A 15,153-nucleotide genomic window follows, 5' to 3' on the forward strand; every position below is an offset into this window, starting at 1 on the left:
CAATTCATTACATTTCATGTAATAAATATTCTGAATAAACTTTTCATGTGACAGCCCATAAACCAATAAATATTTATGGGAATTATTTTAGCAGTGTAGAATAACAAATAACTCAGAAAAAGAAATACATCGTGAGTGAGTAACATTCAAAGGCAAAGGAGTTAATGTCACTGCATAAATTATTTATTGTGAATTATTCTTTTGAGTATAAAGGCTAAGAAAGAAAAAAATTAGGTTTATTTTACATATTTTGTTCACTGTTTTTCAAAGTGCATTACAGTCATTAAACTAGTGTTGTCTCCATTTCATAGATGGATAAAGCTGAGGGACTTGGTGATTTAGCAAAAGCCACAGATTAAGTCAAATGGTGGGATTAGGAACAGAAGAGTAATTCTTGACTTAATTTTTTAGTCTCTGCTCAGTAACTAATTCTTATGAGTTGACTGTCTGTTGAAGGAAACAGGAAGATGGGAAGGCAAAGTTTTAGACCAAGGATAGGAATTGCCACTGGTTCCTACAGAGATTTTCTTTCAGACTGATAAAGCATATCTCTGGGTTATCTCCTCTTTCATGAATGGTGTTCACAACCCATGCTGGTGGATTTAGGATGCTAAGAGTATCCTAAACCCCTAGGTGATGGGATTATTGTAGGCTTTCTGTTAAGACTATTCTCCTTCCTCCACCACCCCAGCTCTCTCATATTTCTCCTGAGATAGCGTGGTGACCTTCCCCTGCCTACTCTGGACATGAAGGGCAGCCTCACAGTGAGAAAGGAGTCACAGGTGTCAGTCACCACTGGGGTCGCCTCTATTCTGTAGATGCCCCTACTGGTGAAGCCAGTGGAGTCACTGCAGGTGGGAGGGGACACCTTTCTAATCTCCTACAGCATCTGTTACCTCTAGCACCCAACTAAAAAGATTTCTTTTGAGACTGAAGGCTGAGTTGTACCAGGCAGGTTGTTTTAAATACTTCAAGAGAGGAACCATTACGTTCCCTAAGTCATGGAGGCTACAGATGCCCTAGAAGTCAGCTCCTAGAGAGTGCACATGATGGCTTGCTATAAAACCCAACTCATTTCTGCTCCATCATTTTCATTCATGTGCTGCCTGCTTGTTTATCCATCAGTGCCAGTCTGAATTTGCATGCCTAGTCCCCATTTTCTTCAGGACTTCAACTGATCTACTCTTTCATCCCTTTTCTTTCTGTTTTCTCCTGGTGCCTGCTCTTGACTAACCTGGATGGCCCAAGGCAGAAAAAGAAATCTCACTTCCCTCTTTGCTCAGACATTTCACCAGCCTCCAGGATAGGAGTGACATATCTTGCTGGTTCCCTTTTTGTGAAAGACCCTTGATGCTCAAAAACTTTTTGGCTTAGACCCATTTGACCACACAAGCCTTGGTCTTGGCCATGACCACAGAGAGTGTTCTCCTTGCCTGTGCTGGAGTCCTACAGATAACAAAAAATGGGTGAACTTAGAAACTCTTGAACCAAGGTGTAGACACCTATGTTGGCAGTGGGATAAATTTTGGGCAGAATATGGTCACATTTATACACTATATATATAACTAGATATGGACTGGTGCATTTAGATGTGTGGATAGTGTCAAGGAAGCAGAACAGTGTGAGACTCAGCTTGATAAAGCTCCCTTCATAGTCTTTTCCTTCTGTGCTTGCATGAGTAAATTGGAACTTATGAAATGCTCTCTGTTACAATTAATGGGTTCCAAGACCATGTGTGGTGCAGAGATTCAAGCTGGTGCCCACAGAACATATGAGGGCTTTAAATTGCAGGGCTTTGGGTAAATGGGGTGCAGCTCACCCAGCTACAAATAAAACACAGCAGTCTTACACAGAAGCAAGAGTGCTATGAAATCCTCCTATCTATTGCAAAGCTGGCATTTAGGGGACACAAAATGAGTCAAGATATTAAGAATCAATAAGTGGTGATCATTATTTTTCTTAAAGACTGTTCTCAAATTCTATATAATTTGCTTATTTGTATCCACTTTTTTTTCCTAATCACTATGAGAAAATGTGCAGTCTTTATTTTTCTGTAGTTGTATTCAGTTTCACTTTGCAATTTGGATAAACAACACTAATTTTCTAAGAATGTGTTTAAAGGAAAATTTAAGAAAATTCCGGGTAAGTTGTCCCTTCTTTTCTCAGACAGACACTATCAAACTGAAATCTTGCAAATTTTAAAATTGAACACTTGAAAGCAGTACAGTATAACATTCCTACCTTTTGCTAGGCTTGTGAGATCATATTAAAGTTGTTTTCTCAACAGTTTTTCTCTTGAAACGTCCTCTCCAGACATCAGGAAAAATGGACCAACTCAGAGATGCTCCAGTTGAAAGTTTAGAGAAGTGCATCTTAAGAGGTATCAACCCCAAAAAGTAAATAGAAAAAGCAGTTTTCTATCATTCTGCCTGCAGTCCAGAAAAAAATTTCTTCCGTGTAACTGCTACTGTTTGATCACATCAATTCCAATCTAGATAAAATGGAAAGAAGAGGATGATCTGTCGCTAATATTTGCATCTGATCTTAAACTTCTGTTTTCTCCAGCAAAGTACACTCTACTTTGCTTTGCATATCTTGCCTTTCACTGTGGCATCTGAGTACATTTGTTAAGCCATTTAAATAAATAAATAATGAAAAACCCACAAAGCCCTGAGGATTCAGAGAGAAATTGCTTTTCATGGAACACTTGTTTGTACAATGATGTGGAGTTTTGCTGCATAGTTGTGGGTGGCTTGGATAGTAGCTATAGTGAACTGCCTAGAAAAATCTGTGTATGAATAAACCATGTAGACTTCTGTTGTGGTAAGTGTTTAGGTACTTAAATACCACTAAGTAATATATGAAGCTTCTCTATTCCTCAATGGCCCCAGGTGAGCATGCTTCTGTAGCGTAATTTGCTTGTAACACTTCTCCTGTTTTACTGAGAACAGTGATGCAGTTTCTCATGTACGTAAGAACCACAGAGAAGTAGCAGATGGCTGGAGAAAAAAAGAACTGGGAATTGAAGAATGAAAAGGAGGAAAATGAAAGAGCAGAATATCTAAAGATGAGTGAGAAAAGGGTATAATAATACAAGGTATTTGCTATTGTCCTGTCCCTCTCACTGCTGTAGCTTTGAGGAGGTTATTTGCATTTGCAGAGAGGTCATAGTACCACTCATCCCATATGGAATCTTTCATTTGATTTTAAAACTTATAAGAAGACTAGGGTTGTTGAGAAAAGAAGTGGTAGAGATAAAAATGGATTGAAGAATATTCTTACCCTCAACTTCAGTTTAAAAAAGATGAGATAGCTACTACAGGCTTTAAAGACTACAGGAATTTACTCCATCATATGTTCAGAGCTGTGCCATCCCCTTCAGGCCCTGTATCCTACCTTTGAGACTACACAGAAGGGTCTATTGCCAAAGACTCGAGTTTGAATTATAAACTGCAAGTCTTTAGCACTTCACAGCACTGAACTTTGTAAAGTTAATTTCCCTCTCCTTTTCATTTAATTTTGGGGAAAAAAAATCACTTTTGATAATTTTACGCATTTAGACGTAAACAATATGTATGTGTGTAACATTAAATGTTCCTAGTGACATATTGAAGAGAATACTTAAGTGGAGTTATAGATAGCTGTAATGTAAAGGTTTTTGTAAATACCTAATATTTCTATAAGAACAACCATTTCCCTCTGTTCTTTTACCAGAGTAGAGGGAAGCCCATGAACTCTTGCACTACAGGAGGCAACTTTTGCTCCCCCCAAGGAATGATGTGTGCAGCAGGGGAGCAGGTCTTGGTACTGGGCTGGCAGGGCTCAGCCTTGGACCATGCTGCTGCAACCTGATGGTATTTTTAGTAAATATTTGTTTTGGTTTAAAGCACATTTTGGTAGATTTTTAAGGAGAGGAAGGATTTTGTTGACCTTTTCCATAGCACTGCCTCTGTGATTTGCCAGGTGCTTCCCTCCCATAACCAGAGACAGAGTGTAGCATGTCTTCTAGGAAGACTTCAAATTTCATGTCAAGGTTCTTCATGATGGAGAATAAATAAGATCCCTATGTAAGTGGTGTCTAGGTTTAACTACCATTTTTCTTCCCCCCAAAGCTTACACATCTCTTCTGGAGACGGGTTATTAACGTCTGCATTTGCCCTTCAAGAGCAGTATTTGGGAAGAAATCTATCTACCCCAAAGCACCACTGTATTAACAGGACTTTTCTCCCTCAGCTTTTTTAAAGAGACTTCAGAATATCTCAGTGGCAATTTTCCCAACAGAGGATGCTATCAGCCTATAATTTTTACTTTATAGACCTATTAACAAAACCTGACAACTAAATTATAGGTTCCACCTTTGTTCACACCAATAGTACTTTTGAGTGGACATGAATGACTCCAGGCATTTTATTTGGGGATCCAGATGGTCTCCTTGGCTCTAAATGCATATCAAAATGAATATGCACAGCAAACAGAAATGACTGGTTTTAAATACGCATGCAAAAAATGGAGAGTCTGGGCAGCCACAATAGAATTTCAAAGAACAGTGTCCCAGCGTGAAAAACATATTTTGTGAATCAGTACAGTTTGGTCTTAATTCATGCAAATCCACAGAGCTATCCAGTTTACACTGACTGGTGGTCTGGCCTCTTTTGCTATCTGTCCTTCATCAAGTTTCTTAGGAGCCTTGAAAATATATATAAACCAGACAAGGAAATTTTACTAGGGTAAAGCAAGACAGCCAGGGATTGTTGCAGCCATAAACAAAATAGTTGAATGCCTGGACGAGAACAGGGAAGGACAAAACAGCTAAGAGACTACTGAGAAGAGAGGAGGGGGAAGTTGCATTGGTGCTACTGCATCAAGAATTCATCCTGTATCTGAAATGCAAAGGGGTGTGTCCCTGCCTTCAGTCAGGTAGATATATAGGTTAGGTTCATTGGAATACGTGGCATATTCTGTTTTATATGAGAATGATGCACTCAATAGTGAATATAGCCTAAGTGTCTGTATTACAGTGTCAATGCAGATCTTTAAATGATTACAGAGATAATCTAAATAAAATGACTTTCAGAAATAGAAAGCAGCACTGCCTTTGATTGATTTTTTGAAATGACCCACAGAACTCAATGTTTTTAATAATCAACATTGCTAACATATAAATAAAAAATATGGGTTTGGTTATCAATGCTTCAAAAGCTTTAGCATGCTTATTTTTATTCTTTGTGTAGAATCAAATGTCTTCAGAGTACAGTATGTTACAGTATCCTGCAACGTACTATACAGAAATTTGCAACTGTTATGTATAGTGTGATTCATGTTTTATTAACTGACGTTGATCAGATTGAGCCCTCTCTCTTCTGTTACACTACAATGTTTGTGTTTAAGGCTGTGGGTTTTGTTTTCAGTCTATCTTCACTACATTAGAAATTGTAAGCTATTTGGTACAGACAGTGGGTCATCTAAGCTGGATTTAATCATTCAAAGAAAACCCCTCTTTTTCTGTTTAATTCACAATCTTGAACTTGATGATAACTTCAAAACAGTAACTGCATGAGTTGCAAACATATTATCCATCTTTTGACTTGGCCCCAAATTGTTTATTGAGTTCCATTTTCTTAAGCAGTCTTCTCTCACAGATAAAAGAAGTGTCTTTTGATAACAAAAGACACTGCTGCTACTTGAGCCTCCTGTGATCTTTTTTCTTCATGAAGTGAATTCTCCAAAGTACTTATGAACCCTCTTTGGCTTCATAGCATTGCTTTACAAGAGATCATATTTGGTAGGATTAGTCTCAATTTCCAGCAGTAGAACTGACTTCAGCAACCAAACCCAGTGCAGTATTTACCACTAGTAAAACTGGACGAGAACTTTCCATTGGCCCTGGGTTTGACCCTGCCAATTCTGCAGACTGTGCCCTGGTGAAGAGTAGTTATATGCACTGCCCAGGACATGGCTGATCTTTAAAACGTGGACCATCTTGTGGTGCATTATGAAGAACCAAACGTTTCAGAGTTCAGGGAGCATCTGGAGAATGTTCTTCATCATACAGTTTAGTTTTAAGTTGTCCTCTGAGGAGAAGGGAGATGATCCTTATGGGTCTCTTCCAACATGAAATATTCTGTGATATTCTATGATTTTGAGAGAAAATTGCAGGCAATCTTTGTTAGGCTTAATATTGGAAATGGCACATCAAAACAACTCTATTATAAATTATGCAATATTCCTACATAATAAAAGCAGAAAAATAGTTGTTTCCATTCACTTCAGTAAGCCCCTGAGCATAACATTCTGTCTGGTAAGTATTAATGCTTTATCTTATGTCTTGATATAAGAAGAAAAAATGTCCTCTCCTACTATTAGCCATCACATGGACTATTTTCTTAATATTTAAAATGAGAAGAGAGCTACTACTCTGTCTGTACTTTTACGAGAAACGTCAGTAAATACTGGCATTCCTGTAGGTGGTTACCTTCACAGAGTTCCACAACAGTGAGCAATATTTTAATTATTTGGACTCCAAATTGGTTAGTTATTCCATTGTTTGTATTTTAAAATGGGCTGATGAGGCAGTTTCTTGCAGGATTGCATTTCTCATGCCCCACAGGGAGGCTGCTGCTCTCTGGTATGGGTGAGAGAGTCAGCGTTTTAGAGTTGCTGCTGTGCTGACACAGTGTCCTGGATGTTCCTACAGCAGAATTACAGCTGTGTGGAGCTTGACCCAGTTAATATCCAATTTACCTCAAGATAATATAATATTTCCAGACAGATTTGCTTTCCTTCCTGCAACTCCAGCAAAGCTTTTTCATGTAAGGGACACAGAATAATCCTCAATGTCCTTCCATAACTTTACCTTTTCAAATTCTCTGAAACTTCTCTTTGCATGAATTTGCAGACCTTGAAGGTAGGATACTTTCTTATTGAGTAAAAGTCTATAGCTTTTGCTGTAAAAGATTGACTAAATCCATTTCCATGGGAAAGGATGATTCAGCAGCACATTATTCCACATTATATTGTTCTATCAGTTCCTTTAATTTCTAGTAAGAAGAAACCAAAGCTTTTATAAATAGACTATAGAAATAATCAGTGTTTTTGAGGTTAGACAAGGCTGTCGTTGATGACTTTTTTTTGTATACCTTCTCAATATTCTGTAAGCATCTAGCTCCAAGTGGAGGCAGAGTACATAAAGAAAAAAGTTCTTTCTAGGCCTCAGGGCAAACCCAAAACATTCAGGTTGGATTTGGCTTTGTATTCATCCTCTAAAGCTCAGTGCATACTAAAATCTCCCAAAGACACCAAGGTTTTCTGTTGGTTTTTTTTTTCTCTATTTTCCTTGGCAACTAAAACACATTTTACATAACCACATTATGTGCTTCACAGTAATATATGAGATTTCATAAATGGTATAAATGGCCTCATACAAATTCAAAACAGCACAAGAGTCAATAAACTTATATTGCAAGAACTCCAGACCACAGAAGGGAAATATCTGAGTCTTTCAAAATTGGTTCATTTTTTCCTCTTTAAAAAAAAAAAAAGCTGAAACCCCCTGAAATTTGGTTATATTCAATTTATTCACCAAATGTTTTTCCTAGCTTTTCTTTTTTAATATCTTCATCAAATTATTTTATCCCCTCATTTAGCACTATTACTTATAAACATACATATATCCACACAGATCTGAAATTGCTTTTACAGGGCAACAGATATGCAATAAAGCCTATAATTTAGGAGGGGGTATAAGCTTTTGCTCTACTGGTGTTGGGCTTTTGATGGGATACTCTTCCTTCTCAGACCAGGGTAGAAGAGCAGAGGAGGCTGCTGTTCTGCAAAGTTCTTGTTTCATAGTCTCAGAGCTTTCTTGAAGGCAGAGTTCAAGGGGGTCACATGATAAAGCCAAGCAGCAGCAGCAAACAGCAGGCACAAAACAGCTGCTTCTTCTAGTTCTAGTTTCTCTACATTTTTTTTCTTACAGAAAAAGTGTGGATTATATTTGTTCATTGACTAATAAGATTAACACATGATTCTAGTTTTTCTTTTCTTAACCTATCCTGGTCTAATTCTAACAGTCATAAGCCTTACACAAGTATTACACAGATTTGTGTATACAGTTTCTATCAGCTCTTATTGTTTATGTGAACACTCTATCTAAAATAGGCGAACAGTATAATTCTATCTATATTTTGTCTAAAGTAAAGAATTCTGTGAAAAGGTAACACTGATGCAGTAAGAACTGTGTTTAAGGTCTCTGCTGCAGCTTTTTAAAGTTTAAGGCACTTAGCACATATTTCTACTAAAAGTTAAAAAATCTATATTTCTGTTTCACTTTGGTGTGACTTCATGTATCTCAGCTTATCCAAAGGTTTTAATTCAACCCTTGTGCTTTGGCTTTCCTCTGGGCCTGAGTCCAGAGAAGCTTTCACTCCAAGATACTGGTATGTGAGCAATTTGTGGGGAAATATTCAAACTTAATTAATGTAATTCAAGTGGTACTGAGAGGAAATCTTTGTCCCATGAACATATTTATTATAGGTATATATTACTGAATTATTTCTGGATTATCTTAATGTTTATCTTTGATGGCCCAATTGCCAATAAGATGTATTTTGGTCTCTTTGTTACAACCTCTGTTTAAAAAACATTAAAATGCAAATTCAATTGAAAATATTTTACTGATTTTTTTTTCCTGAATATTTTTTCACAACCTTCATCAAAAAGCTGTTCATTTGAGATACATCCTCTTTTTGTGTTCAGCTTCGCTCTTCTGCTATTCATAGCATTCCAAGTGACTGTGATCTTAGAAAATGCCTCCTAAATATGAGATTTTTATCTTACTGTCTCACTTCAAAACTGTACATAAAAAGATGTGACATTTTGTGGCCTGCTCCCATGCCTAAAGTCTCATCAGTCTCAACAAATATTGGATCATGGTCTTCAGTTCCTTGGTTTTATACTTCATAAAGCAGCCTGAAGTCAAACTGTAATTTTACTTGACTGAGCCATTTAAAAACTGATAAGCTTTCTGATATTCTTTCTTTTCTTCCAGATCCCATGTGTGTAATTTGATAATTTGTTTCTTTCTAGATAAATACTTACAGTAAGAATATTTTTTTTTTAACAAAAGCATACTGAAAAATTATCTATTTATAATTTTTCATTTGAAAGGAAATTAAAGTTCACACTTGTGAGCAGTACTCTTACTGGGAATCAATGCCGTACATAAAAAAAAAGGGATGGAAGTTACTTACTTCAGATTTCTAGATCTGTTGAAAATATATTAAAATTCTTTGACAAATACTTATCTGTGAATCTCCCAGGCTTGAATACAGGAGAGGCAGATGAAATGTATGAAACTGTCTACCTATACTATCCAGGCAGCAGAAGGTTTGTAAGAGTCCCAGGACTTCAGCCATTTTTTCTGAATTTTTCTGAAAACAGAACTGTTAAGTGAGGGATAAAAAGAGACTTTTCTTTGTCTGGAATCAAAAAATGTATCAAGTCCATTGTTTTAATTTTCTCATCAGACTGCCCCGAATTACACCTAGGCCTCTCCATTTCAAACCCACCATCTTTGTTTTCTGAAGCAGATGGAAAATAAAGGTTGATCATGAGTTTTCCAAAAAGAAGCTGCAGATGCAGGTGAACATCATAAAAGCTTTAGACACAATAATAAATAAAACCATCAGATTCTCAGGAGATTTTGTTTCTTTCTGGCACTGCCTTTAGCTTTGCCTGTAGTTATTGGTTCATTCATGCCTCTTTGCCAAACTCCAGCTTGCTGAGCTGAGTCACAGTAGATGTATGGCTCTGCCACACGTGTCTGTGCTAGCATCCGAGGAGACACTATGACATTTTCTTTGACTCACATGAGATGAAGAAAATTCAAAGCTTTGCACTATTATAGACAAATCTGCCTTTTGAATAGGTTAGTAAAGAAAGAAATTTGTCCATGCACTTGGACAAAATGGAAGGAAAGAGATCATATATAAGCTTGACATTGAAACAAGTTCAAGCAACCTAATTCCTTTTAGAAACTATTTGCCACAGGTCGCAATTGTGCTGAACTGGACGGAAAGAAAACTCTTTGTGAAACTGTTTTCCTTCTACTAAATAATTTAAATGTCTGCTGTAATGCTTCATATTTTACTATCATGCTCATTTTTGTTATCACAGCAAAAATGTGAACATTTTAAAGCAATTGCATTCCTGACATTTTATATACGTTTATATATTTTATGTATGTATATGAATGTGTGTATTCAATTCTTGAAATGCTGCTAAGACACCAGCTATGGAATTGAATGCAGTAATATAGAGGCATGGCCTTTGAAGGCATCAAAGTTAGTTCAGATGTACCATACAATTCTGGCATATTAATGTCAATTATATGATAATTTATTAAAAAGAAAGTATCTATTTTTTAGTTACTTTGAGATATTTGAGCTTTCCATCTACAACATGCAGTTTACTGTCCAAATATGTTCATCTTTCAGCTCCAAACAAGCCATTTAGCTATTCCATGTGGTATGTTCTTTTCATGTGATACATTTTATGCAGCTAGGGAGCTTGCAGTTATTGCTTTGCAAACACCACAGAACATTTTGCCCCCTGTGCTCCTGTTTGCCCTGTTGCTGCTCTGCACATCTGTGACATGAGCGCAGAATCCTCTGCCGGGTATTTCCAGCCCTACACTCCTCTTCATTCTCAGGACAGAAATAGAGATTTAATGAAAGGAGGCTGCCCAAAAGGGCTTGGAGGAGGGCTGGTCCTTTGACAATAATGAAAATATTGATCTTTTATGGTCAATAACAGCAATGCTTTTTCCTCTGTAAAACTTCAACAAATTGTATCACGGTTTTATTTCTGGCAATCTGACATTGCTTTAGATTTGAAAACTAATTTAATTAAAAAGGTGTTTCTTGGAAAAATGGATTGGACTTGCAAACTTTTTTTTTTTTAATGGAGATGGAAAATAAGAGAAGGCAGATTTACACGTACATTTACACCAACTAAATTACAGACTAGGTTATTTAATACAGCTTATAAAGTAAAGTTCTGCTGGCAATATTCTAATTCTCATCAGGTATTTAGGTGGATGTTGGTTACCAGCGCAACTTTTTATTTTTTTTACAATGCTATTTTTACATTAAATATATTTCATTTTACTTCTCGTGGAAAACCAGGAGAGAAGCTTTGCAGCTAAAGGAAACAAGATGCATAGAACAGACAATTTTATGATCTATGAGCATGTTCCTGCAAGACAAACCATGTGAATAACTTCTGAAGTTAATTGGCTTATTCGTATAATTAAAGTGACTTAGGTGCTTAAGCTTTGCAAGATTAGATTTGAAAGTGGTAATAGTTATTATAATAACAATGGAAGGTAGCTCAACTGAGAAGTGAAACAATAAAAAGCAAAATGACTCAGGAATGGTGTAACCAATGCTGGGTTACTTTAAACAAGGGTGTACTAAAGTGAGTTCACAGGATTACTTAAAAGAATATTAATTTGCTTTATTATAGATTCAAGTCATCATTTGTGCTAAAACGTTTCTTAGAAAAACTGAAAAAAATGAGCAGATCTGAGGTGTTTTTTCTATTAATTTTTATACTATAGAGTGACCTTTACTTTGTTTGATACAATTGGTTTGTTGACCCTGTATTTTTTTCCTATTATTTTTCAATATTAAATTCTGTCTATAGATGGCACTAACTTCTTGCTATTTCAGAGAATCCAGGAAAAAGCTTCTTGACATATGCAAAACATTTCTTGGCACTTTGTATGCTGTAATCCAGAAGTAAGAGCATAAAATGACCAGTTTGTAATTTGCTTTAAAAACATAAAAAAGACCTTCTTTTTTTTAAGATTATAATCAGTCGATGGAAAAGAGATTTAGAATGTCAGCAGTGGATTTATAAAACATATTTTGAATGTCTTTCATATATTTAAAGATTCAACCTTTTGAAAATAAGTGAAATGATCTAAAAAAAAAAAAAGAGTATGTTGTAAAGTTCAAGCCTTGTGCTGGCAGCATGACTGTAATAATAGAAAATGTTGCTCCAAATGTTTCCTTTCAAAAAATTTAGATTATATCTTCATATATCTCTTCTGTTTCTATATCTGTGTTCATTAGTCGAAAAAAGCAGTATGATTTCTGTATTAGACAGCCTGGACAGTAGTGTTTAGATAGTTCAACACATTTATACTGAAGTTAGTGTGTTTATGTAAGTAAGACTAAGCATTTATCTAAGCATTAAAATATGGCTTTTTTATATTGTATGCAATAAATAGCAAATAATCTTTCACAGTTGTGAAGCACTATGATACTCTAATTAACATCATTAGCACACTGATTTCTGCTATTAATCCAAATTTAAGCCTGTTTAGTAGCATGTTTCTTCCATTATTTTATGCATTTTTTTTGTTGTTGTTCTGTTGCTTGGCACCACAGAGAAAAGCCCAGCTCCATCCTCCTGACACCCTCCCATCAGATACTGATAGACATTGAAGAGGTCCCTTCTCAGTCATCTTTTCTTGAAGCTGAACAGGCTCAAATTCCTCAGCCTTTTATCTTAGGTGAGATACTCTAGTCTTCTTTGTAGCCCTCCTCTGGACCAGCTCCAGGAGCTCCATGTCTCTCTTGTCCTGAGGAGCCCAGAACTGGACACAGCACTCCAGATGTGGCCTCAATAGGGCTGAGCAGAGGGGCAGGATCCCCTCCCTCAACCCACTGGCAATGCTCTTCCTCATGTACCCCAGGACTCCATTGGCCCTGTTGGCCACGAGGGCACTGCTGGCTCAGGGACAGCTTGTGCCCACCAGGACCCTCAGGTCCTTCTTTGCAAATTAAAGATGATGATAGACATGGTGCAAAGACAGAATGGCTGCTGGAAACAAGACATGGAAATAATAAATTTGAAGTGGATCTAAGGTGCAGAGCTTAAACAGGGACGTGATGATCAGATATCTCCATCTGAGAAGACCAAAAGCTTTAGCACATGAAACTACAGATTAGGCTGCAAATGTTTTAAATAACTCTAGTATTTATTTAAATTGATACCAGATGACTGAAGTGTAACAAATAGAGCATTTGTGTTAAAAGCAAGGTAAGGAAGGTAAGGAAGCCATCAAGGCACTACAGACCCATTAGTCTAAAATCAGTAAATCCAGGCTACAATTTGCATTAAAGAATCTTTAAGGATATAGATACAAATTAAACAAAATTGAGATAAAATGAATTATAGATTTACCAGTTTAAACTGATAGATTATCCTTACTAAAAATGATTTCTCCTTTACAGAAATCCTGATCTGAACCTAAGCCTGAACTTCTTACAGTAATAGGAAAGAAATATTAAGGACAGCACAGGAATAAAAATTAGCTGACAAACAAGGACAACTAATTGTGACACTGAAGAACAATTAAGCTCCCAGAGTTCTCTGAAGTTCATTTTTGGTGCTGATCTGATGCAATATTTTCTATGCACTATTTTTTTGGTCTAAATTCATACAAGAAGTACATTTAATTAAACATGGTGTTCAGAAACACATCTAAGTTACAAAGAGGAGTGGACTATTGATGATGGTAAAGACGAGAAATTTAGACAAGAATCGTAAAACAAAGTATTGTGAGAGCAGTTCGTAATATAAACTGAGGGCTCCTGACTCCTCTAAGATAGAGAAAAAGAGTCTTTCTTTATTAGTTAAATGGATACAGGTAGTTTTTTAATGTTCTACGGACACAAAAAGAGATTTGATGCTGTAAAATATTAGGTAAAATATTCAGTGTATGAGGTCTTGGGGATTAAATCTATAATACTTTTTACTCTTTACAGACAGAGCTATAGGCACTAGACTGAAACAAATACTGGGAATGATTACTAGAGAACTCTGAGGAATAACTAACTGTCATTAGTTACTATCTAATCAATTACTAACAACATTAGTTAATTATCTAAGTTAACTCCCTTAGCATAATGTACCAGAAATTATAAAGCTGTTCTTGATAACAGGTTTAGGAGAAAAAAGCAAGAGGAGAAAGGATATTTGAAAAGAGGACATGTAAGTACAAAACCTAACAGAATTTAATTTACCATCATGTATTTATTGTAGAAATTATAAAATGGTCTCCTATCATCATTCCATAGAAATTATTGAACACCTTTTTAATAAAAACTGTGGACAAAAATCCTAAATCACTTAAGGTTAGACCTTTGAAACTTTATAACAGATTATATTAGAATTACAATTAACCGTGGTGGACTGAATTTGATGACCCAGGAAACCACTTCTCCTTGTGTACACAGATATTCTGACTAATCTGTATGTGCTGCTTTTTCTCCAGGTCCACTGAATTTAGTCATGTGTACACATGTTACAACCCACCTGTGAATGGAGAGGGTAGCTCAGGTTTTTGTTTGGGGCAGATTAGAGTGAAATTACACTGAATGAGCAGTGTTTCGATATATATGTGCAGATGCTAAAAAAGATGGCAGAGAAATTTTCCCAGTTTTTTACAGCCTCTTGTGAAAGTCTCCATTCTCACTCAAACTGGCTGAGAAACTATCTGCTATTTTGTAAACTACTTTGCAGGTGCAGGCTGTTGTGGGAATACTGTAGATATTGTTTTGGTTCATTGAGAATAATATTTTGAAATGGTGTTGTAGCATTCAGCCGATCACTCTGAGAGGTGGTTGACTGATGGGCTAATCATGTCATTTCTCTATTGCGAATCAAGCTGTATAAACGAGTCTGTAATTAATCAAATGATCCCATTTTATCCTGGACTTGGATTCTGTGTTGTTCTTCACGCCGTCCCTGCGGACAACAGCGACATATATGTATGTGTATATATAGATATATATATATATATTTATGTAGGTTTATTTTAGAAAAATTTGGTTGCAACTGAAAGGAGGTATGTAGCCATTTTGGTTGTTATCTACAGAAATGCAACAGTAAAAAAGTATAAAGATATCACTTAAGAAAATATATAAGGAAAAGAAGGAAAGAGAAAGGATAAGAGTAGAGAGTGGAGAGGAAAAATATTACCACCCATGGATCCAGCAGGGAGACTTGATTGTTGCAATAGCAGTGTCCATTGATCAAAGCAATGGTCATGGTCTTAATCCATTGGGGGAGGGGGAGGCCCCT

The sequence above is a fragment of the Coloeus monedula genome (genome assembly GCF_965178545.1).
Source record: "Coloeus monedula genome assembly, chromosome: 5".
NCBI classification, from domain to species: Eukaryota; Metazoa; Chordata; class Aves; order Passeriformes; family Corvidae; genus Coloeus; species Coloeus monedula.